The 24,742-nt window shown below is 42.0% G+C and overlaps 1 protein-coding gene across 1 annotated transcript in view; it reads left to right on the plus strand.

Moving 5' to 3' along the window:
• rsu1 (Ras suppressor protein 1) overlaps positions 1-24,742 on the plus strand; it is a 94,811-nt gene that overhangs the window by 33,081 nt on the left and 36,988 nt on the right. The gene's annotated exons all lie outside the window — the stretch shown is intronic.

Genomic DNA, 24,742 nt, shown 5'->3' on the forward strand with positions numbered 1-24,742 from the left:
TACTGAAGATAATTGAGAATTGTGGTAAATTTAGAATATCTCAATACATTGAATATGCCCAAAATTACTGAATGTTATTATCAATCTATTATTACTGAATAAAATTCATATGTGCTGATGTTCTTTTATTATCCAATCTCTCAACAATATCGATACTGTTGAATGCTGAATTGAGGATGACGAGCCCTCATGCAAACCTTCAAAACAAAGGCAAAAGTACAGCAAGGTGTGGGAATGTAGTAGTAATAGAGTAAAGCTTGGTTTATGCTTAGTTCTGAGAGGGTTTCAGAAGTGTTCTGAGGTTTAGAGGGGGCTTCTGTTTGGGTAGGACGATGCAGTTCAAAAATGTGGCTCTCCGAAATAGAAACGTCCAAACACGCCGCCCACCACCGCAGCAATTGACTGAATGATTATAGAAACACTATAGGCAGCAGTGTATCTGTGTGCTTCTCTCGCTCTGTCCTCGCTTATTCTGCCTATCCAGCTGCTAGCTGCCTGCTTTAGTGTCTGAAAATAAAACATCCTGGTCTTTTTTTTTGTCTATTGAAGTGCGCCACCCACTTTGTTGTCTTTCAGCAACTTCTGGAAAATAGGCTCCTCTATGTTAGCGAGGAGGCTCATTTGCATACAGTCTATCACAGTGCATTAGCGCATTAATTAGTATTTATAATTATTATTGCAACGCATTAATCAAAAACTTTGATTGACATGTCACTCTACTGTGGCAGGGTCAGCGTTACTGCAGTATTGATGGATGCAAAGAGACAGAACCCCGCTATATTGGCTTCTTGTTCACTGTAATGGATTACCCTCACTGACAGGATTACAACCCGCCGGAGTTGTTTTCTGTGCTGTTTGGAATTGGAATGGAGTGAATAAGCCTGAGAGGTAAGGCAAAATGGATTTAAACACACCTTTCATTGTGAGATCCACGAATCAGCAGTTGTCACTGCCACTGCTATGCATGGATTTTAAATTAATCTCATAAGTAAGATATTAATAACTAGTGCATAACCAACTAGCCAGTCTAGCTGGTTAGCTGGTTCCCTGCCTCGCAGCATTTGATGTGGTTAATTGCTATAATTAGCTTGGCAGTTGACTTCGAAAGGTAACTTGTTTGAGTAGTTAAGGGTAATTTATGCTGTCAAAGTACCACTGAAGCTATGCCGTAGATCTGCTTTGGATTTCCTCCTACCTGTATCTGGTTGATGTACGCTGATCGTGAAGTCAACATGGAGCAGATCGAACAGACTAGCTGAGGAGGACTGCAAATATGTGAATTTGTAGGAAACTTCATCTCTGAATTATAAAGACTACCAGATGTCACTGAATTCGTGGTGAGAAAAATCCCAGAACAGGAGTTTCAGAGAATGTAAACACTACTACTACTTTTTCTGTTATTACTTCCATGCTAACAGCACAACACTTCCATCTAGCGTTTCGGGGGTCAGAACCATAAATGCTCACACCACCATAGACACCTACAGTGTAGCAACGCCAGCAATTTGACACAGAAGTATAACTAGGCCTTTAGTTTTTGGGCAAGCATTGCCCACTCATTTGCAGGGTTAGCAAACCAGGTAACTTGCATCAAACGGAGGAGCTGGGACAAAAAAGCACCTTTTGATTTGTTCCTAATTACTCAAAGATCAATAGAGGCAGATTAGCCATACATAAACAACTGACACGTGCTCTAACATCAGCAACAATCATTTCTTTATATCAATAAAAATTTCCAATCTAATTAATATTTATTTTTCCTAATAAAATTAGGAAAAATAAATATTTTTGTTTTTTTTTATTTACAGGCTCATTGTGACACACGCCCTTTCAGATGTAAATCTATATTGATTTAAATTGTAGTCAGTTTTAAATATGCCAAAATTATTAAAACAACAGATGTGTAAATGTCACTTGGTTTCACAACATAATAACAGCTCAGCTGTCATTGTGGCACATTGAAAGTGTATGTATGCAATAGTGCTGCACTATTTCATTCCTAAACATACACCCCCGCCCCATGTTCCTTTTTAATTGTATTTGGGATTTATATGGCTAGCCAAGGCAGTCAGAATTTAGAATGCAGACATGGTGAGGTGAGCTCGCGCTGGTTTGTCAGTTGGCAGTTATCAGCAGAGAGAGAACTAGCTATATTACCAGCTACCAGCCAACTCACTTCATCATTTAATTGTTATTTTCAGGTCAGTAAAATGTCACCAAGTACCTTGATACAACAATAGTAATGTATGTAAGCTAGCCAAACTATTAATTATGCTCTTATTTGGAAATTTAGTGTTTTGTGATAAGATACCCAATAGCCGTTGGTCGCTGCCGCGGCTAGCAAACGATCGCTATTTTCCGGTCGTGTTGCCACTTAAAATAATATTTGGAGTTAAATGTAGGGTTGGGTTGACTCACCGGCATGTGTTACTTGTTTGGGTTTGTGTGTACCGTTTTATCGGTTGATTTTAACTTGAAGGGAAGCCAGAGTATGGGTTCGTTTTGGCAATCGCTGATGCTAACATCTGATCAGCTGTACTAGTGTTTAAACCGTCGCCATGGTAACAGGGCGCAGGGCGGACATCCGTTGTAAGTACGTAGTGAATCAGTTTTTATGAATGCAAGTGTAGAGTATTATTGTTATTTATTTGTAGAAACATTATTACATTAGAGAATGATCATTTTTTGATATTTTATACAGAGAATGAATAGGTTAGTGTAATTCAGGGATGTTTTATGAATCTAATGTAATTATAATTTTATATTGTTGTTGATATTTTGATTATTTCTGTATTAGTAATCACAATGATTTGTACAGTTTTTGTTTGTCAGTTGGCAGTTATCAGCAGCCAGCCGACTCACTTCACCATTTAATTGTTATTTTCAGAATAAACACCATTCACAAAATATGCCACTCTGAGTCCAGTTCTGAGGTTCATGAGTGCAACATCATCACTGTGGTAAATTACATATCCTTGAACACTATTTTGCAGCTATGAAAATAATCTGTTGCAGTTTAGGATATTTTTCATCAGTAATTACCACTAACCAATCATGTGCAGCAGTCTTAGTTTTAAGGTGACCACGTAGTAGTAGCAAAGTAGTTCTTCTCTCCCTCTCCTGTGTAGCACCCAAGATTAGGTACCATGATACATGGAACCAATGCTAACTTTTAGTCCCTAGATAAATTTATAAAATGCTATAAGTTTGTAATCTCCAATAAATAAACACAAGTAGAAAACAGTTCCAGTTTCAAAAATTTACTTTCAACACAAAAGAATACATTTTTGGATAATTCAGGCAAAATAAGTTGGATTGCTCCATTTTTTTTGCAGAGTAGTTGTGGGTGGAAGTATAAATGCAATTAAAGCTGCAAGCAGCGATGATCGGGCCCTCGCACTTTGCGCACGTCGGGGTGTGCCGCAGCCGTGGCGTCGTTACTGGACACCGACCGGTCGACGCGGCTCTGAATTTTGATTATAAAACATGTCATTTCCTTTTGCCAGTAGGTGGCACTGTGACTATGATTCAAAATTGGCTTGTAGATGTCTTCAGGCCGGGACTATCATCAAACATGTGAAGTTTGGGGCAGATTTGACCATGTACAGTCGAGTTACAAGCCAATTCCTGTGTTGCCAGTAGGTGGCGCTATGACTATGATTCAGAATTGGCCTGTAGATGTCTTCAGGCCGGGACTCTCATCAAACGTGAAGTTTGGGGCAGATTTGACCACGTACAGTCGAGTTACAAACCACTTCCTGTGTTGCCAGTAGGTGGCGCTATGACTATAACTGAATATTGGCATGTAGATGTGTTCAGGCCGGGACTCTCATCAAACGTGTGAAGTTTGGGGCAGATTGGACAATGTACACTCAAGTTAACACAACTTCCTGTTTCATGGCGAAACATCGAAATTCGCCGCCCTGCCAGGGCAAGGCCGTTCGATGACAACTCCCAATCTTCACAATGAAGCATCATCAAGGTCTTAAGGCTTTTCTGACCACATTTGAGGTGGATCTGGTCAACCCGCTAGGAGGAGTACATCAAAGTATAAAACATGTCATTTCCTGTTTCCAGTAGGTGGCGCTATGACTATAACTGAATATTGTATGTCGATGTCTTGAGGCCATGACACTTATCAAACGTGTGAAGTTTGGGGCAGATTTGACCATGTACAGTGGAGTTACAAAGCACTTCCTGTTTCGTGGCGAAACATGGAAATTCGACACCTCGCCCATGACTCTAACTGAATATTGGCATGTAGATGTCTTCAGGCCGGGACTCTCATCAAACGTGTGAAGTTTGGGGCAGATTTGACCACGTTCAGTGGAGTTGCAAACCACTTCCTGTGTTGGCAGTCGGTGGCGCTATGACCATAACTGAATATTGGCCTGTGGATGTGCTCAGGCCGGGACACTTATCAAACATGTGAAGTTTGGGGCAGATGTGACCATGTACAAAGAGTTACAAAGCACTTCCTGTTTCGTGGCGAAACATGGAAATTCAACGCCTTGCCACGCCCACGCCGTTGGACGAAAAGTCAAGCTTTTACCAACTTTTAATCGTCAAGGTCTGTTATATACGCTGAGCAAGTTTGAGGTGGATCCGATTAACCTCCTAGGAGGAGTTAGTTAAAGTATGACCCCTGTAAATGGCCAAACATGCACAAAAATGCCACAATAAATACAAAATGGCTGACTTCCTGTTGGGTTTAGGTCATGGCACCTATTGATGTTTTTTTTAAGTCTGGACATGAAACATGTGCCTACAAGATTTCGTACATGTAGGTGAAACGTAGCACGAGGGGTATTTTTTTGAAATTTTGTAGGGGGTGCTATTGAGCCATTTTGCCACACCCATGCGTAAGAGCCATAAAATATCAAATTTTCACCACTTCTGAGGCATGTGCAAAGTTTCACAACTATCCGAGCACCTTTAGCCCCTTAAAAATGCGATTCATTCGGCCCAAGAAAAAGGAAAATAATAATAATTCCTTGCATTACAATAGGGCTTCGCACCGGTCGGTGCTCGGGCCCGTGCCTAATAACTTCACAACTTGTGTGCGACTTTTTTTGTCCTGTTCTTCTTCTGTAGACACTCCCCCGTAGAACTCTACAGAAAACCCCTCATCCACATCAGATCCCGTGGCTTGTTTTGGCTCATACATACAGATCGTTGTGGCTCATACATATCGATTTTTACTATCATTTGTAGATGCCATACAGTGACTTACCTAGCTAACTGTATTTGACAATGGCGGTTACAAGAGCAGTAAATAATGGACAGTTGCTGGCAGTCATACCCTCATCCACACCCATGCCCACTAGGGCTGTCAAAATTGGCCAAAAATGACGTTCGATTATTCCTTCTAAAAAAACACATAGGTTCGAACCATTCAAATATCTATTCGCGCATTATGTCCATAAGAGGGCAAACCAATACAACGAGAGACATAACTACTTGTATAGGTATATTTATTTCTTTTAAAAGATCTACATACCCACACATTACAAAATAAACAAATAAAATAATGTCCTGTGCCGTAAAACTTCATTTAAAGACCGTAGACCTCTCTCTCTCTCTCTCTCTCTGCGCCGTGGTTGGTGCTAGAGTGAGAACTGAGAATGCGCTGTCTCTCAGAGCGAGATCAAATCAAATTAATGATTCGTAATTGATATGTTATTCGATAGCCTAATTTTTATACAGGTTGCTAGTGGTGGCATGGTAGGCTAACTGTAGCTTACATGGCTTGCATACAACTTTATCTCGAGGTTCCACAATTTTGCCGTCTGCTGACCAAAAAGCCAAATTTCCAAACAGGCCTTTTTAGATTGCTCGGAGTGCAAATTACTCTCTCTGCGGCCGAGATGGGTTGTGAACTCTCTGCCATCATTACCACACGGTTGTTGTTGAATTATTCGCTCGTTTCAGCTTGACCTACATTTCATTTTCAATCAATGAAAGTGACGTTGTGTGACTTCTGTCCGTCATGCAGTGCATTCAGTGCGGCGGCCCAGGCCCATGCGAGAACTCGTGAGGCAGACAGCCGCCCTAATGCCCACACAATCCTTCTGCTGTGATAATAATTTTTGCAATATGTCTGAAAGTGTTATGTTTTATTAATTTCTAAAAAGAAAACATTGTAGAACCATTTAAAAACAATTATTACAATGCTTTTAAGTATTAATAATAACATTCTGAATATTATATTATTTTGTCTTTGTTCATTGTGTCTATAAGCAATGAAAGTTCATTTGTCATTTGGGAGACACCCCATTGGCACTTTATTGTCCTAAACGTCAAACGTCCTAAAATGTCCAGTGATGTCAAAGCAGGTATTTTGCCTTTGACAGCTGATGCAAAACACCAGCTTTGACATCACCAATTGGGGTGTGGCCAGAAGTGCAACATGCTTGAAAGTTTCAACCCATAGAGAGCAGTGCAGCAACATTTTTCTGCCTTATTTGCCATTTAAGTTCTACCCCTGGTTGTATCTAATTGTCATAGATACTATGTTGTTTCAGGGGGCTGAGTTGGTCTGCTGTATTCTAATATTAGTCTCCTGTATTTTTGAAGCCATGTTTCATTGAGCCACTGCTCAATGTTTTCTATTAAACTGTGAATCCTAGCAATTAATAGGATTACATAAGGATTTATTCTACAGTCAAAGGGGAGATATGAGAATGATAAGATCAAGAAAAAAGAAGCAGTATTTCAGTTTCTAGTTGCAACATGTCCTGGCTTAAAACCAGAGGTATTTCCTGCTTTTCTTTGTGAAGAAATAGCCTGTGGTTAAATCCAAGGGAGAATTTGAATTAAACATTGATCATCCGATGTCCTGGTCAACCAGTGAAAAGAAGTGTCGGCCTTTCTGAGAGCTGACGGTAGAAGAGCTTTGAGCTGAAACTATATCTTTGTAAGAAGATGTCATGACAATTGTCACCAGGAACCTGAACCTTCTATTCTTCCTCCGGAAAAACTCATATGTCTCAGCCCAATTAACAAACTTCACATATAAACCTGAGATGTTGCCAAGCTTCACTGCTGTGAGCTGTTTATGTGTTGCATTAGTAATTGACCCAAAGCGTAACAGCCATTGATTTACTAAAATCCATGCAAAGATAAGATCTCGTATAGAAACAATATGCTTTCCAATTTATGCATGCTATAAAGCTCATTCAGACAAAGTATGAAAAAGTATGGGTAATGATAATAAGAATTTCCAGGAGCGAGTCTGTGTAGCTAATTAAGTATTAGTTGTATTATTAACAAATAGTCAAAGGTGTAAAAGAATGAGTGATTAACCGGCAATGTGTAAAAATTCTGCAAGGAAAAATATGGTATTTGAAAACTGAAAACATGTAGGAAGCTGGTGGACATTTCCACTTTAAAAATGTTGTTTAACAAAGGGGAACCTAAATCCAGGATCAGCATGCTAAGCTGATCAAACAGCTGCATGTGGTCTGGTGTGTATATATTTATGTCTGATATGGACATGTATGACATTTGATTTGTCTGTAATTGAGAGTGCGGGAGTGTCAGTATTAGCAGTCTTGTTTCCAGTGGAGAGGAAACTGTTAGGGGGTTGTACTCTGATAGTAGTCATGTTTTTTCTCTTGCTATTCCAGGCAGGAGGAGATGCTGTAAATCCTCTCTTTGTGAATGTTTTAAAACTGCTGCTCTGGGGCATACTCTGGAACTGATCCCCTCCACTCTGTTTGTGTGTGTGTGTATGCGTGTGCATGAGTGAGAGAGAGAGACCATGTCTCAACATTATTCTGATGTGTGTGCATACATGTGTAGGAGCATGTCTGTTTGAGCATGTCTGGAAATTATTCCAGACATGTTTCCAATGAGGCAGGACAGATCTTTCTGTCCTGCCTCATTCAGTGCTGCTGAATCCTTAGTGTGCATTCACATTATTCTGCTTTTTTGTGTGGAAAAAGTGTTTCCTCACCTGTATTTTGTAATAAGAATTTGTAAAAGCTGGTTGAGCACAAGGACCAGCTGCAGTAGCCCACCTGCCATTATCAATCAAACATGTCTGAAGTCCAACTCTCAAACACTTAGAAACTATCCCAACACAGTACCAACTAGAAAATGTGCTCAATTGAGCACAGACCTCCGCCATGTCTGACAACACCCCGCAAGGCAGTTATGCAGCTTTTGGTGATATGCCACGCCCAACACCTTCCTTGGCCCATTACCAACCTTACCATACCAAGTTTTGTGCAAATCTGTGCCCAACATTTTGAGATATCCTGCTAACAGACGAACAAACACACACAAATGTGTGTGAGTGAAAACATTCTTTGCCTTCCTTCCACAACTCTTCTCAACTATAGCAACCAAAACAGAAAGCACGTGTAGGATTTGTACAGCAACCTAAAACTGCAATGCGAGGCAGGACTGGTGCTGAGCGTTTTGGCAGCGTCAGGTGAGCGCTGGAGCGGGGAGCTGAGAAGACGTCTCTGGGTGTTGTTGCTATGGTAAACGTTAGCCTAGCTAATGTTAGCTACAAAATGGCAGGATGCCAGCTCTTGATCCCGCCCCTGCTTCATCCTCATTGGTTGGCAGAACTCTGAAGTGACAGTGATGAGCAGTGCGCTTCAGACAAAGTTTAAATAGTTTCAACTTGAGTGCTCACGGCGCTGAAAAGAGGTGAGGTACCTGTTTTGGGTCATAAGCGCTGAAAGCGCAGCTTTTCCATAGGAAATAATGAAGAAACAGCGCCAGCGCTTCTTTCACAGGTCTTTGGTGTAACCTAACTTTGTTCCGAGGCTTTCTCTCCGCTGTGTGGAGTTGCTTACTTAACCAACCAAGCAGTGATTTCGAGCATGTATTATATTTATATTGAATATAAGTTCTATCGCGATAGATATCATTATCGTTATACAGTCTTCTGTCTGTCTTCTGTCACTGGGAGCTGCCAAGTACCACCACAATCTTCTGTTTCGGACACTGAGCAACTGTGCTGGAGCAGCTGGAGCTGGTTAAATGACTTGCTCAAGGGCACCTCAAGAGTAGCTGTTTAGGGAGGGGAGAATGCAATTTCCAAACCAGCTCTAATTTAAAAATGTTTCTTATCTGACCGCTTATACTACAACATACAGACTGATGTCTTTACAGTATCTTCAGTTTTCTACATTTCCGGCAGTGGAGGCCTGCCACTGTTAATTCCAGAGATGTCAGAAAGTGTACAATTCCAACTTCCTACCATGAAAATTGCAATGGAACAGCCCTTCAACTTTCCAAGTAGGAAACTCAGGCAAGATTTCTCTGATTTTCTAAGATGCAGTTACCTAACGTTGCGTCAACATGGCAGCATACACTATAAACACCACACTGTATTATTTTTAACCTGTTTATAAACCTGAAAATAAAATGAAAAAGAAAAAAAAATGATTTCAGCATTGTGTGACCTTAAAGCTGCAGTAGGATTTCTTTCTTATGTAAAACTATATCTGGTGGGAAATCTTCTCCACACAGGAAGTGACGAATCATAAGAAATCCAAAACTGTGGGTAAACATGAGCCTGCTGTAGGCCTATGTTAGATAATTTAAGATTAACACTTAGACACTTAGATAAACACTTGATATTTTATATATTTATTTTCTTCTTCCCTAAGCTGTTTTAAAGTGTCTCTTTTTAAATAGTCACCTCGCTGCCATTTGGCAGCGAGGTGTGAAGTTGCCTAGTGGAGCTTTAATTGTATGAAAACACCTGTGTAGTAATGGTTAAACATAGAAATTTAAAATGTAAAGTTGTACATGCAGTTACTAACATTCTGTGCTACTTAGCTAGACAACATAACATTAGCTGTTGCAATGGGGAACAGTATTTTACGCTGGGGAAAGATATCATAGCTTCTTGTGGCCGTGCATTAGGGATGCGTCATTAAAAACCAAATATTCAAATAATCGTTTGCGGGGGATCGACAACTTTTGCAATTTAGCCATTATAATATTTTTTGTTTTTTGTTTTTTATTATCTTGAGATATGCCATTAAAGTAATTAAAACAGTGTGAACTATGTGGAACTCAAATGGTTGAATTAGACCAGCCATTAGAGGGCTTCTGGTATCTTTTAAAAAACCCTCCACTTCTCTCTGGTGTTATTTTGTCCCTATGCCTATTGCCACACTAAAGCCCAGCGTGGGCAAACCTGAAGAAAGTAAAGGACAAGCTGGTTTACTGAAAGGTAGCATGGCTTCATCCAACTATTTTTACCACCTAGGAAGATAAAGCTAACCAAACTAGCATGGCAACATGATTGATAAAGTTATGCAACCGATCAGTAGGCCTACCGTAGAGAGCAGAAAGTGATCTGCTTTAGCCTTTGTAAATTTTGGCATGCACTGAATGTGTGCATATCAGTTTAGACTACGCGCTGAATAGTCGACCATGAGAAAATGGACTAGTGCACATCACTAGTGTCCATGTTTCGCCCCTGTTTTTTTTTTCAAAGCTGGCCCGCTGGAACCCACCAAGGACGTAATTCCGCCCTGCCAGGGAATTTCTGACTTCGAATGAAAGGCTACATTAGATTTTGTGAATTGACAAAGTGATCAAATTGATCAGTCATCTGTCTGCCTCATCAGCAGCTGTCAGGCTTGATGATGGAAAGCTCTGCTACTCAATACCATAGACCGCTATTCTAACTTAATGATCAATCACTCTCCACTGGTCCATGTCAACGGACATAAACACGCACACATATGCACACACATTTGCTTTCTCTCTCTCACACTCATTCACTCACTGGTATACAAAAACTGCAGTGCGCACACGCACAAAATTGTGCTTCTCTGTCTCTTTTTTACTCTTTGTATTAGTTTTATTTTCTTATGTTGTATTACATTACTTGTACTTCCAGTTGGTCACATTAAATTTGACTCACATGCATGTCCACTCATATTAATTCAGGACAGAGTTAATACAATATGACAAGGATGTACGACTTCACGGAAACAGGTAATTTCCTGGTGTCCTTTTTCTCATACTGCATTATAATGCAGTATAATGCATACTACATTATAGTTTCACAACTTTCATTAGCCATGTTCAGTCAAAAATATTTGTAAACCCTTTAAATTACAGGCCATTAATTACACAGTAATGACTGGAAATAACTCTATAATATTTATCTATCGCTATAATATCCAATATCCAGTAAAATAGATGCAATAATAGGTAAATAGCACTAAAGTGCTAGTAATATACAAGTAATAAAAAGGTGCGTTTACTAGTAATTGTATTAGATAAGACAAGCTACCGCATACTTTTGAAAACTCAGAAAGGTGCTGGAGGCAAAGAATAAATTAGTTCAAAAAGGAAGAAAGCTTCCACACACTATCTCCATCGATCTATCTTCCACAGAGGGGAGAGACATTGACTGCACCTGTGCAGAAACAATCTGTTTTTTCATTAGGTTTTCCTTTGTTTACAATGTAGGATACATACAATAATACACTACATATTTTAGAAAAGACATGCTAATAGTGACAATGTACAATATTCACATATGTATACAAAAGTACTCCATACTAACTAGCAGCAGTAGGCTAGATAGAGGCTGGAAGCTTTCTTCCTTTTTGAAGTAGTTAATCCTTCACCTCTAGCACCTCTTTAAGTTTTCAAAAGTGTGTGATAGTTCCACTTATCTAATACAATTACAGGTCAGATTTATTTATTTTTTGTTGAGGTGCTGGTTAGCACCATGGGGCAGAACAGAGCACACAACACACGAGGAATGCAGTTCTTTACCCCTGCAGGGGGTGTTTATTGTGAGGTTGGACGGACAGGTGAGAGTTTGGTATTCGCCTCCAAGAAGCACGGCTGGGTTCGAGAGCGGCCGTGGTGCTCCAGGGAGGCAAGGAGGAGAGAAGAAACAAAGATCCAGTGGTGGTCTTGGGGAAGAGGCAGCCGAATTAGAGTTCTCAGTCTGGTCAAACAAAGAAAGTACAAAGGTTAGCTGTGATATTGTCTGTAAGACACTCAAGACCAGTCTGCCTGCCAGGTTGGCTGCCTCTCCTTTAAAGGGCCGCTAATTAGCTGTGATGTGCGCCAGCCGTGCGTAATGATCTCCTGCTCTTCCCCGGAGACGTGGTGCTGACTCCTGTCCTGCTAACTCCTGCCCCCCCAACCCCAAACTGCTGGGCAGCAGCTACGGGAGATAGCCTGAGGCGACCCAGAATTTCCGTCTTCAGGGTCTCATAGTCGTGAGCTGCATCCGCCTAGAGGGAGTACTAGGCTCGCTGGGCTTCACCTGTTAAGAACCAGAATATCTGTCCAGTCAGCAGTGTCCTAGCCTTCTCTCAAAGCAATTACCTAAAAGTATGTATGTACGCTTCCACATCATTCTGGTCCAACTTCGTCAAGGGTTGGTGCACTTCCTTTCATGGCTCCAGCAATGGCATTCGCTGGGCTGTCTCCCAGCGGCTCTGGATAAGCTCCTTGGTGACACACCCAAGATTCATAGTCAGTTCCAGGGTGATTCTCTGCTGTTCAGCGTTGTCTCCACCAGGGTCTTAATTCCTTTGTTCATGGCTGGCTGTGCAGTAGATAAAACAGGCAGAGAAAACAAAACGGAGGTAAGTGGTTCTGTGGTGGCCAAGGATTTAGGCTCTGTTTGATGCCCATGTTCTCCAACACTCTGCCATTTGGCAGAACAGAGCACACAACACATGGGGAGTACAGTTCTTTACCCCTGCAGGGGGTGTTTATTGTGAGGTTGGACGGGCAGGAGAGAGAAGAGAGATAGTAGTTGGAGGCGAGGTTGGTCCGTGGAGCCAACATGGGGAAGCCAGGGCCGAGACGTCTAGTCCACCAGGGAGAAGGTAGGTGAGCACAAGTCCGGTGTTCACCACCAGGAAGCATGGCTGGGCTCCAGAGCAGTAGCGGGGCTCCAGCTAGGTGAGTCAGAGGAGAGAAAAAACAGAGATCCAACAGTGGTCTTGGGGAAGAGGCATATTATTATATTACTCAGTAATTACCAGTCATTCTAACGCTATAAGTAGTTATTATGTCTATTTTACTTGAATAATACATAGTTATTTCCAGTCAATGCTGCATAATTAATAGCCTGCAATTTAAATGGATAACAAATATTGTGTTTGGCATATTTTTGTTTCTTTAGTGTGGTTAAATTGGTCTTAAATCCTCAATACCAGGTAGCATAAAAAATGTCTTTGATTTTCTAACCTGCAAATACCCTGCATTCATTCGCTCATGTATAAAAACTGAAGCGTGGGCTCACCCAGTTTCCTCCTGCATCAGTCATCTATCCTCCAGCTGTCTGCTGACTATGCCACCATACCTCCATCCTTCCTGACTGGGACCTATTCAATATAGATGAAACTGTGGGGGATCCAGTCTGTAAAAGTGATGACATTTAGTCAGCCACTGACTTTTCTAATATCGTTTGAAGAGAAATTACAGATTTCAGTTTCCTGTGGCTTTAGTTGTGTTGTTTTGTTACCCTCTGGGACTTAATAAAGACATCAAGGTTTGAAAAAGAAGCAGAATTCCTATATGGAGAAATGGTTTGCCGTGTAATTGGATGATATTTCCCCATTTCAGGTATTCCTGGGGCACGATTACTCCAGTGCGAGTACACGCAATAAACCCCGAAAAGCAAATAAAAATCTCTTGCTTTATTATGTATTGAATACAGTAACCACCCCTTTCTTTTTGCGTGCTGTCAGCTGCTTGCTTACTAGCTCCTGTGACTGTTCTTTCCAGCTGCAATTAACCAGTATGGATGTACAAACGTAACTAAGGTGCAACATTATTGGATTGCAATATTAGCCTTTACTAGCTAATGTTATAACATTATAACACCAGCAAATTCTATCAGTACTACTGTGATATGGACAACACAGAGCTAATGTAGCAGGTCTGTGAAGCTTTCTTAGGTCCTTATTTTTGGCTGCAGACCAAATAACAGAGCAGTATTCAAGGTGGGATAACACTAATGAAGCAATAACTAGTTTCATAGCAGCTGTAGTAACAAAAGGAGAACACTTCCTGGCAATAGATATGCTTATTCCATTGAGATGTTGGGAACAAGCTGGGAGTGTGATCTAGAAAAATACATAAGTTTGGTTTTATCAGAATCTAGAACCAATTTGAGATAGTTAAAATCAGCCTGAATGGAATTAAAAGATTCTTGGAGGTCCTGGCGGCTCTAGATAGAGAGGCGGCACAAGAGTAAACAATTGTGTCATCTGCGTACAGATGGATTTTCGAGTTTTTCACAGCTGAGCCAATGCTGTTTATGTAAATAGTGAACGAGACTGGACCCAAAATAGACCCTTGAGGTACGCCCCGGGCAATTAACCTGGAGGATGATGTCTGACCATCGGCAAGAACTCTCTGCGACCTGACTGATAGATAGTTTTCAAACCAGCTGACTGCTTTGAAGCTCAATCCAATGTTGTGGAGCCTGTTAATTAAAATTGTGTGGTCGACAGTGTCAAACACTTTGGATAAGTTAATAAATACTGCTGCACAATGTTTTTTGTTATCAAGAGCTTGTACTATGTCATTTAGCACCTGGGCAGCAGTTATAGTGCTATGGCCTGATCTAAAACCTGACTGGACAGAGCTCAGCAAACCACTTTTCTGTAAAAAAAATCCTTTAACTGGGCATTTACCAGAGATTCCATGATCTTAGCAACTACCGAAAGCTTTGAAATAGGACGGTAGTTGCCAAGGTCAGTGGGATCCCCCCCTTTAAAAAGGGCAAAACATAGGCCTCCTTCCAGATTTTAGGGATGGTATTTGTAGAGGGCTCAGCTATCAGTTCTGCTGAAAGTCTCAATAAATAAGAGTCAAGGCGGTCTGGGCCTGAGGGCTTCAGTTGTAGAAATACACTCAAAAGCAAATCCAAAATCGGAAGTTCCATCACCATTAGGAGGGTATACCAAGACACTAGATTTCGAACCAGGATATATACGGTCGAACAAAAACCCTGCAGAAACTAAATGTTCATTAAAAACGTCAACAATGCATTGCTTACCCATTATTGGCTGAGAATAATGATTGATTTGTTGTGGGAGAGAAGCAGAGGCAGTAGGATTAAGCGACTTAATGGTCTTCCAAAATTTGGAGGGGTTATTTAAATTATCAGGGATCGAGTTAAGATAAAATTCTGATTTAGAATTCCTTATGGAAGTAGTGCATTTATTACGGAAATATCGAAATCTGGACCAGAGAGAAGGAGAATTTGATTCTCTGGCTTTAGCCCATGTAACATTACATTTGTGAATTAAATCAGAGAGCTCCGAGGAAAACCAGGGGTTATCTCTTCCCTTGATTCTATATTTTTTAAGCGGTGTGTGTTTATTTGTGGTAGATGAGAAAACAGAATAAAAATAATTCCATCGACTAATTCCTCCCAGGTCACCACAATGAATATTGTGCAGAAACGCCAGTTCTATAAACCTTTTATAATTTCTTTTTATAATATATGAAGGGATTGTTTTAGGGAGCCTGGCATCTCTGACACATGCAACAACACAGTGGTCACTAAGATCATTTGCAAAAACTCAGAGAGTTTATGAGGATTGTTTGTAAGAATTAAGTCCAAGAGCATGTATTTACTTGGATATTTAGAATTAGGGCGAGTTGTTAAATTAACGAGCTGGGATAGGTTCAGCTCACAACAGAATAACCAGCAAGAGACTTCTTCCTCAAAACATCAGAGAAGCAGTACACATGGGAGGATCAAGAGAAGCAGAGATCCATTGTAACATTGTAAAATTGTTTGATTTTACTTGTGTACGTTCATACACATGCCCATACTTCATAGGCTTGTCAACCGACTCAGCATGAGACATGGTAGATGACAAATGCAGATAATTCATAAATTGACTGAGTTCATCATGGAGTGGGTTATGAATGGAAGAGCTACTTATAACCAGAAGTAGTAGCGCAGCTAAAAACCACAGTCCCTTTGAAAAAGTCATGGTGCATAGGAGTTAGTTGAGTCAATTGCAGTGTGTGAATAGAACAGTACCTCTAGGTAGCTCCCAAACCAAGAGAGTGCAACTGCTGAGAAACCATAACATTCTAATTTAGCATATGGCAGTTTGTGATCGATAAGATCGAAAGCTGCACTAAAGTCTAAGAATGCAGCCCTACTAATTTCCTTTCATTGAGATCTCTAAGCCAGTGATCGGTCATCTGGACTAAGGTAGTGGTCGTGGAGTAACCTGGTCTATAAGCGTGATCAACTGGTTGGTCACAAAGTAATCATAAATCTGATCAGAAGCCATTCTTTCCATAACTTTACTAATGGTGGGGAGTAAGCTTATGGTCTAATATTAGGCTACTATTAGGTTAAATGCTTTGGCCACAGAGTAGAGTTTTTTTCCTGAAAGGGCACGTTTGCGAGAGACAATCAATGTTAAAGTATTTTTTTCTGTCGTCGACATTTTATCAAAAACCTCACAAATTCTATCCAAATACTTAATATCTGAATTAGGCAGCCTGTAACAGTACCCAATCAGTATAGGTTCAACGTGCTAGGTGAATTTGAACACAGATAACCTCTACATCATTAAACCACAGTTCCCTGCAGAGGAATGTGACTCTGAATGTACAGCGCAACATATTTATCAGAATCAGAATCAGGTTTATTTTCGCCAGGTACATTTTCACATACTAGGAATTTGACTTGGTGAAGTTGGTGCAGTGCAATATACAAGCATTTATACAGACAAACAAGCACCAATCAAGCTTACAAATATAATTTAAATATCAAATATCAGATACAAAGAAGAAAGAAGAGATTCCTGAAAAATATATACAGTATATACAATAAGTGTGGTGACTAAGTGGGTCAGCGAGGGTCTTTTTACAAGGGCTCAGTAGCAAGTTGCATTTGACCAAGTACCAAAAATGAATAAATAGTGTTACTATACAGGGAATACAAATACAATAGATACGACTATGTATTTATAGGGTTGGGCTCTTCCTGAAATCCACTACTATCTCTACTGTCTTTAAAGCATTGAGCTTCAGGTTGTTTTGGCTGCACCATGATGCCAACTGATCAACCTCCCATCTGTATGCAGACTCGTCACCATTGGTGATTAAGCCAATGAGGGTTGTGTCGTCTGCAAATTTCAGGAGTTTGACACATTCATGCGCAGAGGTGCAGCTGTTGGTGTAGAGGGAGAAGAGTAGAGGAGAGAGTACGCAGCCTTGTGGGGCACCAGTGCTGCTGATCTGGGCATCTGAGATGTGCTTCCCCATCCTCATGTGCTGCTTCCTATTTGTCAGGAAGTCAGTGATCCACCTGCAGGTGGAGTCGGGCACGCTGAGATGGGAGAGTTTGTCCTGGAGAAGAGCTGGTATGATGGTGTTGAAAGCGGAGCTAAAGTCCACAAACAGGATCCTAGCGTATGTTCCAGGACAGTCCAGGTGTTTGAGGATGTAGTGCAGGGCCATGTTGACTGCGTCCTCTACAGACCTGTTTGCTCTATAGGCGAACTGCAGTGGGTCTAGGGTGGGGTCTGTCATGGTCTTGAGGTGGGTCAGCACAAGGCGCTCAAAGGTCTTCATTACCACAGAGGTCAGGGCGACAGGTCTGTAGTCCAAAAAAGATCACCAAAAGACCAAAGATCACAGTCGTTGACCTGTGATCTTTGGTTTTTGGGGGACTGGGATAATGGTTGATGTTTTGAAGCATGCAGGAACTCTGCATACTTCCAGCGAGGTGTTGAAGATGTCCGTGAATACTGGAGACAGCTGGTCTGTACAGTGTTTCAGTGTTGAGGGGGAGACACAGTCAGGTCCAGCTGCCTTGCGGGGGTTCTGTCTTTTGAAGAGCCTGTTAGGGGGCTGGGGACAGGGGGTGGGGGGTTGGTTATGTGGATTGGAGTCAGGACTGCCACCTTCTCTGTCGAATCTACAATAGAACTCATTCAGGCTGTTGGCCAGTCGGAGATTGTATTCTTATCGTTATAAAAACTGTATCTGTATAAATTGTATCCATTAATACATAATAGTTATTATAATCAAATGAGTCCAAATGAGTCTCAGTTAAAGCTAGTACATGAATGTTTTTAGAAGTTACTATAGACTAAATTTCATGAGACTTATGTCATAAGCTTCATATGTTTAAATGTGCTATGGACAGATTCTAACTTGGAAATCCAGCAATGGCAGTAAAAGTGTTCATTGGTATATTGGTCAAACATGTTTTGACTTGACTTTGACTTTGTGTAGAATCTTCTGTTTTTATCTCAGCTTGGTTCAGCAGAGCACTTTTTGTTGGGATCTAGCAGCACTTGGTGGGCTATTTGTTTGTTACTGTGCTATCTTTCTCTTTTAGTTAAATCGGTGTTTAATTTGAAAGTGTTTGGTTTGGTGCTGAGTAGTTTCGCTGAAACTAGTTTAGGTGAAACCAGTTAAATTTCAAAGTGCTTGGCTGGGGAAGGCCAGTTGGTGTTCAAGTAGTTGTTAATTGCTGGGAGTGGCTTGAGCTCCTCTGGTGAACTGGTACTTTTTGGCACAGTCATTTACAGCGTCAGCTGTAGTGTCAGCCTCTTGTTGTCAGCCTCTGCGCACTTTTTGCGGGAGTGTTGTGGAAATTCTGCAATAAAGGAGAGCAAACACAAACTTGTCTTTCTGGCTTTTATTTTAGCATTTGCAAATGGGCTCAAGCATACAGAGAACGAAGGTCCCCACAGCAATGAGCAATGATCTGCTCTCAGTACAGTATATTTATACACCTCAGTAACCCTGATAAGAAAGGAACTGCTACAGTCTGTCTCGCTATCTGTCTGCATCCAGACCCAACCGCAGCTTCCTCCTTTGTCTGGTCAGCAAACAAGCAGACGCAGGCCTTGGGGACTGGTTCTGCGTATCCAAAAGGAGACGTGACCTGGTCACACAAGTTATTATACAGACACTCAGTAGTTTTCCATTCTTACATTACAGTACACTGTCTAAATTGTATTTTTCCAGCACAGGAAGTCAATTGAGGGTAGGCCAGAGAATAGGGACACCCGGCTAGGGTTGGCTAGGGTTTCGTGTAACTACCTGTCCTCGCTAACTGCTTTCCTACTTAACTGCTTCCCTGTCTGCTACACTATGTGTCTCTCTCCCATCCCTGTTGTAACATCAGCTCAGAGGCCCCGTAGACATGGCACTATTTTCAGGTGTAGGAACCCATGTAATCTTATTTACCCAATTTGCACCAGCAGTCCTTGTCTTACTATTGCTGGAGGACTCTGGAACTGCCAGTCAGCAGTTAAGAAAACTGAGACCATCTCAGCCCATGTTCTATCTCAATCCCTCCACTTTCTGGCCCTCACTGAGACCTGGATCATACCTGAAAATACTGCTACCCCAGCATCCCTCTCTGCTGCTTATTCTTTTTCTCACACCCCCAGAGCCTCAGGCCGTGGGGGAGGCACTGGACTCCTCATTTCACCCAAGTGGACTTACACTGTCATTCCTCTTTCACACCTCTCAATATCCTCATTTGAATTCCATGCTGTTTCTGTATCTCTACCTATCAAGCTCAACATTGTGGTAATCTACCATCCCCCTGGTCAGCTTGGTGACTTCTTTGATGAGATGGATGTCCTACTCTCCTTCTTTCCTGAGGATGGCACTCTAGTCATTCTTCTGGGTGACTTCAACATCCAGCCAGAGAAATTGCAATCCCTGTCCTTCCTTAACTTTTTCTCATCTTTTGACCTCTCCCTTTCTCAATCCCCTCCGACTCACAAGGCAGGGAACCTGCTTGACCTCATCTTCACCAGATCCTGCTGCACCTCCAACCTTACTGTTACCCCTCTTCCTGTATCTGACCATCACTTTATAACCTTCTCCCTTCCCATCTCACCCCCCACTTCCCACTTAACATCCACTCACACTATCACCACCCGGCGCAACCTAAAAACTCTCTCACCTACCTCGCTCTCTTCTGCTATCCTTTCCTCGCTTCCCTCAGCCGAGCAGTTCTCTCTCCTGTCCACTGAGGAGGCCTCCACTACTCTTCTATCCTCTCTTTCCTCCTCTCTTGACTCTCTCTGCCCACTAACCACTAAACCAGCTCGATCCTCTCCATCCGCTCCTTAGCTGTCTAAATCTCTGCGAACTCATAGAACAGAGCTTCGGGCAGCTGAGAGGAAATGGAGAAAATCGCAGCGCCCTGACAGTCTCGCTGCTTCCCACCTTTTCCTCTCCACCTTCTCCTCTCAACCTTCTCCTCTCCAACTTCACCTCTGCTGTGTCAGCAGCAAAGACTTCCTTCTTCATTACTGAAATCCAGTCTTCTGCCCCCAACCCCAGTAAGCTGTTTTCCACCTTCTCCTCCCTCGACCCACCCTCCCCGCCCCCTCCCTCTTCCCTCTCAGCTGATGATTTTGTCACCTACTTTGCTAAGAAGGTGGATGACATCAGCTGTTCCTTCCATCATCCGGCCACTAACAATACTATTCCTTACTCCAAACCTGCTTCTCTGCCTCTTGTCCCTGGGCTTACTTCCTTCTCTACCCTCTCCCCAGAAGATGTCCTCACACTTGTCAGGTCTAATCGAGCCACCACCTGCCCCCTTGATCCTATCCCTTCCACTCTTCTCCAAACCATCTCCACCGACATCACTCCCTTCCTCACTGCCCTTATCAATTCCTCCCTGTCCGGTTTGCATCCTATCTGTCTAACCGCTCATACCAGGTGTCATGGAGAGGATCTCTGTCCAGACCCTGCACACTTAGCACTGGTGTCTCTCAGGGCTCATGCTATTCTCTCTGTATACTAAATCCCTCGGCCATGTGATCTCCTCTCATGGCTTCTCCTATCACTGTTATGCTGACGACACTCAACTCTACCTCTCCTTCCCCCCCTCAGATACACAAATTGATGGCCACATCTCCGCATGTCTCCAGGTTTTACTTCTAATTTGTCATATTTCAGAACTGCAATGTCACCTCTTTCTCTTGCAGCTCTCAACTGAGGCAGTAGATCCCTTCTCTTTTTCCTGACAGCTTCTGAGAAGTCCTCATTTACATGGATGTTGGTACCCTTCTGCTTTTTAGTGGCAGAGAGAACTGTCCTTGTGACGCAGTAGCTTGACCACTATTTGCTGTGGCCTGTCCTGCTCGTTGAGCTGGCCAAGCCTATGGGCTTGTTCTATTTCAGTTCTGTCACCATCCAATCCCAAGTTCTTTTTCAACATGGATCTGACCTTTTCCTCCAAGGTTTCCCAGCTTTCCTCTCGCTCATCTGTTAAACTGTCCACGACAATGTTGTTCCTTCTTGTTTGATTTTCAAAATAGTCCAACTTTGCAGTCATGCCTTTGGTATACTCAGATACCAAAGCCCAAATCCAATTTGAGCTTGTTGAGTTTATAGTCGATGGATTCCCTCACAGACTGCAGCTCTTTCACTGTGCTGGTAAACTCCAAACTAGATTTGACTAATTGAATGTCTCTAATCATTCCATCCAGCCTCTTGTTTGTCCCGTCCAACAAAAAGTTTAAAACTCTCTTGCTGTTGTTCGATCAATTCCTTGTAAAATTCTTTCTGTTGCTGGAGTAACTGAGACAACATACATAGGCATGATGTTGGCCACAGTGAAACGTATAGTAGCAGTAAGAAAGCAGCACAACTTCTGTTCGCTTATCAAACTGTTTAAGTATTGGAGTTTTAAATGTTAATTATCTTGTATCTCAATGAAAATTAACAGCGATTTTGTATATTGGCGTTAATCAAACAACAGAAGTGCAAAGAGCACTTGTGCGCTGAGTATCGCGGCCACAATATAGCATAACATACTCCATTCACTCACATGTTGTGCGGAGCGTGGATTTTGTGGTGGTGGGTGTACATCTTTGGATTCGTCATCCTCTGGTTCATCAGGTTCTTACATTTGTTTTTGTGTATGTGTATATATGTGTATATTTTAGTCTACCTGCTCCTCCATGAGCCTATGAGTCCACTCCATTAGGGTGTGCCGGTACGCCGCTCATAGCGGCGAGGGCGGAGAAAACCAGTCAGCCGACGGCAACAAACACATCATTGTGAGCACACTTGACAGCTGAGTAATCAAACGACAATGGACGATGGACCAAAAGCCTTGGTTGTAGTTGCCCTAGTTGATGTCCCTTGAATTGAAACAAACACATTTCCATAATTGCCAGCATGAACAATTATGGTTATGTTTGCGCGACATTCACGACACTGATCAGTTCACTGTTTTACCCACGTTTGTTTTTATTTAGTTGCAACATGTCCTTGCCGTTCTTGCCGAGCTTTCAGAAGCACAACCGCCATGTCCCTTGGCATGTGCTGTTTGTAAATGGAGTGGAAACCACGTGCACCCGGGCCAAACGGTGCACATTATTTCAACAACATCAAATCACTACTGAAAAGTTTTCATGAGAATTGTTTACATGTGACAGATCCTAGTGTCATATGTCCATATAAGGGATTCCAGATAAAACTGCAAATTTGTGCCCTCCCTGGGTGCAGTTACAGCTTAGGACACTTCAGCTACCCCTCTGGTCTTTCAAACCTTGGTAAATGTCTAAAAAAGATACTCAACTGTGAAATCAGGAGAAAATAAAGGCTATAAGTCCAGTTTCCCAAGGCTTTAAAAAATAACGTGTTAAATTGTTTTTTATTTTGTGCTATTGATCATTTTGTAAGACCATGGGTCACTTTTTTTGGCGAACAGTGGATATCTCGTTTTCAGAAAGCAACTTAATTTTAAAATTGCACTGTGGGCTTGATAAACCTCGTCTTCCATGTATTTTTTTTTACCACTTACAGAAACGGACCAATGATGTGTCCATTGAGTTCTTTCAAGCATACCTCACGTCATTATTAGATGATGTTTCTCAGCATTTTTGCGCCTGATTCTGGGTCAGTGTTCCCAGTGGTTTAAATTCATGTCTAAATTCTCCTGGGAGAGATGTCAGCTCCCATCTTTCTACCTCAGGAGTGGGAGAGATGAAAATGTCCTCTGCTATATACGAGGACAGCAAATGAAAACGCTACAGACGTAACAGGCACTTTGCCGGAGATCTTTTAGTAGAGTAGGGCGAAGCAATTTGTTCCAATGTCAGCTCAACTTCCTCACATTTTAGAGCTGAGCATTTCATTGGACCAGATTTAGCGATCAGCCTTTATAGTTTATAGTTTACAGGCCAATAGGAGCTACTGCAGGCAGCTGGGCAGCCACATACTGCTGTGTGTGTGTGTGTGTGTGTGTGTGTGTGTGTGTGTGTGTGTGTGTGTGTGTGTGTGTGTGAAAGAAAAGGGAGGGTGTGTGGGTCAAAGAGAATGAGTGTGTGTTAGAGAGACACTGTTTATTATCACAGAAAATATGAGAAGGATGTATGAGTGTTTGTGAGAGAGAGTGTAACAGTGAAAATGGAGACTGTGTGAGTATGTGCGCGTGCGCAACTAGCAGCTGTCTGTCTGACAGGTGTTAACAGCTTTATCCCAAAGAGATCTTCTCTGGCTTCACAGCTTCATTCACACCTGACTAAATGTCCTTCACCTTCCAACTCTGTCAACACACACACTCACACACACACACACACACCTGTCTGCACCTCCAATATCTAATTTAGTCAGCTGAATCTTCACTATAGATGTCCAAATATGTATAATGGTACTGTGCACCTCTAGTCTCCATGCAGGGAATTCCGTCCCCAAAAGGGAGGTCAGTGGTCAGGGTCAGTTGCAGAACAGCACCACTGGAGCTGGTATTGAGTATCTTGTTCAAGGACACTTCAGCAAGGTGGGAGTTTGAACCTGGGTCTCTCCGAACATTGGACCATACTGCTGCCTGCTGTTGCGTGTGTGTGTGTGGATGGCATGGGGGTGGGCAGTGGGAGGAGGGTGTTACCTGTCATGCATATTTCATCAGTTTTCTTGTTATTCTGACAGAACGAGTTGACAGGCCAGCTAACCGCTACGTGGCTCCTAACACATTAACATACACTAAAACCTCTTCCTCTCCTCCACAATACAGCATCTTTTATTCATTTATCTCTCTTTCTGTCCATGTCTCTCTCATCTTGGATTTTATAGTGTTTCACTGCTGTTCTGTTCTTATTGTAACAGAGAACCCACATTTGGATTATCCAGAGAAACGTGGGAATTTGAGGTTTTTCACTAAAAAGTGTCCTGCCACTTCTGTACTACCACATCATGTTGTTCGTCTTAGCAATAGCCCTAGCTCTGTTGCAGTTATAAGATGTTATGCTGCTGCTTTTGGGAAACCTGATAGAAAGAGTGAGATGATGCATGCAACTGCACCCCTGGCAACCTGGCATTTTTGGATGATGATATGGAGCAAGGATAGGTGGGAATGGGTGGTGCTGAGGGAATTCAGTGGAGAAAACATTTAGAATGTCCTGAAGATCTTTCATGAAGCTGTGTGAACTACTGCATCCAATGTACCCCCAGGCTGTCACCTTTGTGTTGAACGGACACATAAGTGACTTCACCTCGTTTGTTTAAAATGGGGTGCGCTGAGTGGCGAAGTATGGCAAGGATTTGCTTGCTTCCTGGTTGCCATTTTGTTTAACTTCTGCCCATGAGACTATGCACTGTTGACCGGGGAAAAGCATTGACGTAGTTGAGAAACAGGAGTGCGCATTACATTCCAAGGTCCTTCCAGTCTGTAATTCCTTCCACCGATGATTTTCCAACCTTTTGAGGTTCTAATATTTTCTAACTGCTTTTGTTAGCTACTGTGTGACAAACT

Source organism: Centroberyx gerrardi, chromosome 22 (genome assembly GCF_048128805.1).
Source record: "Centroberyx gerrardi isolate f3 chromosome 22, fCenGer3.hap1.cur.20231027, whole genome shotgun sequence".
NCBI lineage: Eukaryota > Metazoa > Chordata > Actinopteri > Beryciformes > Berycidae > Centroberyx > Centroberyx gerrardi.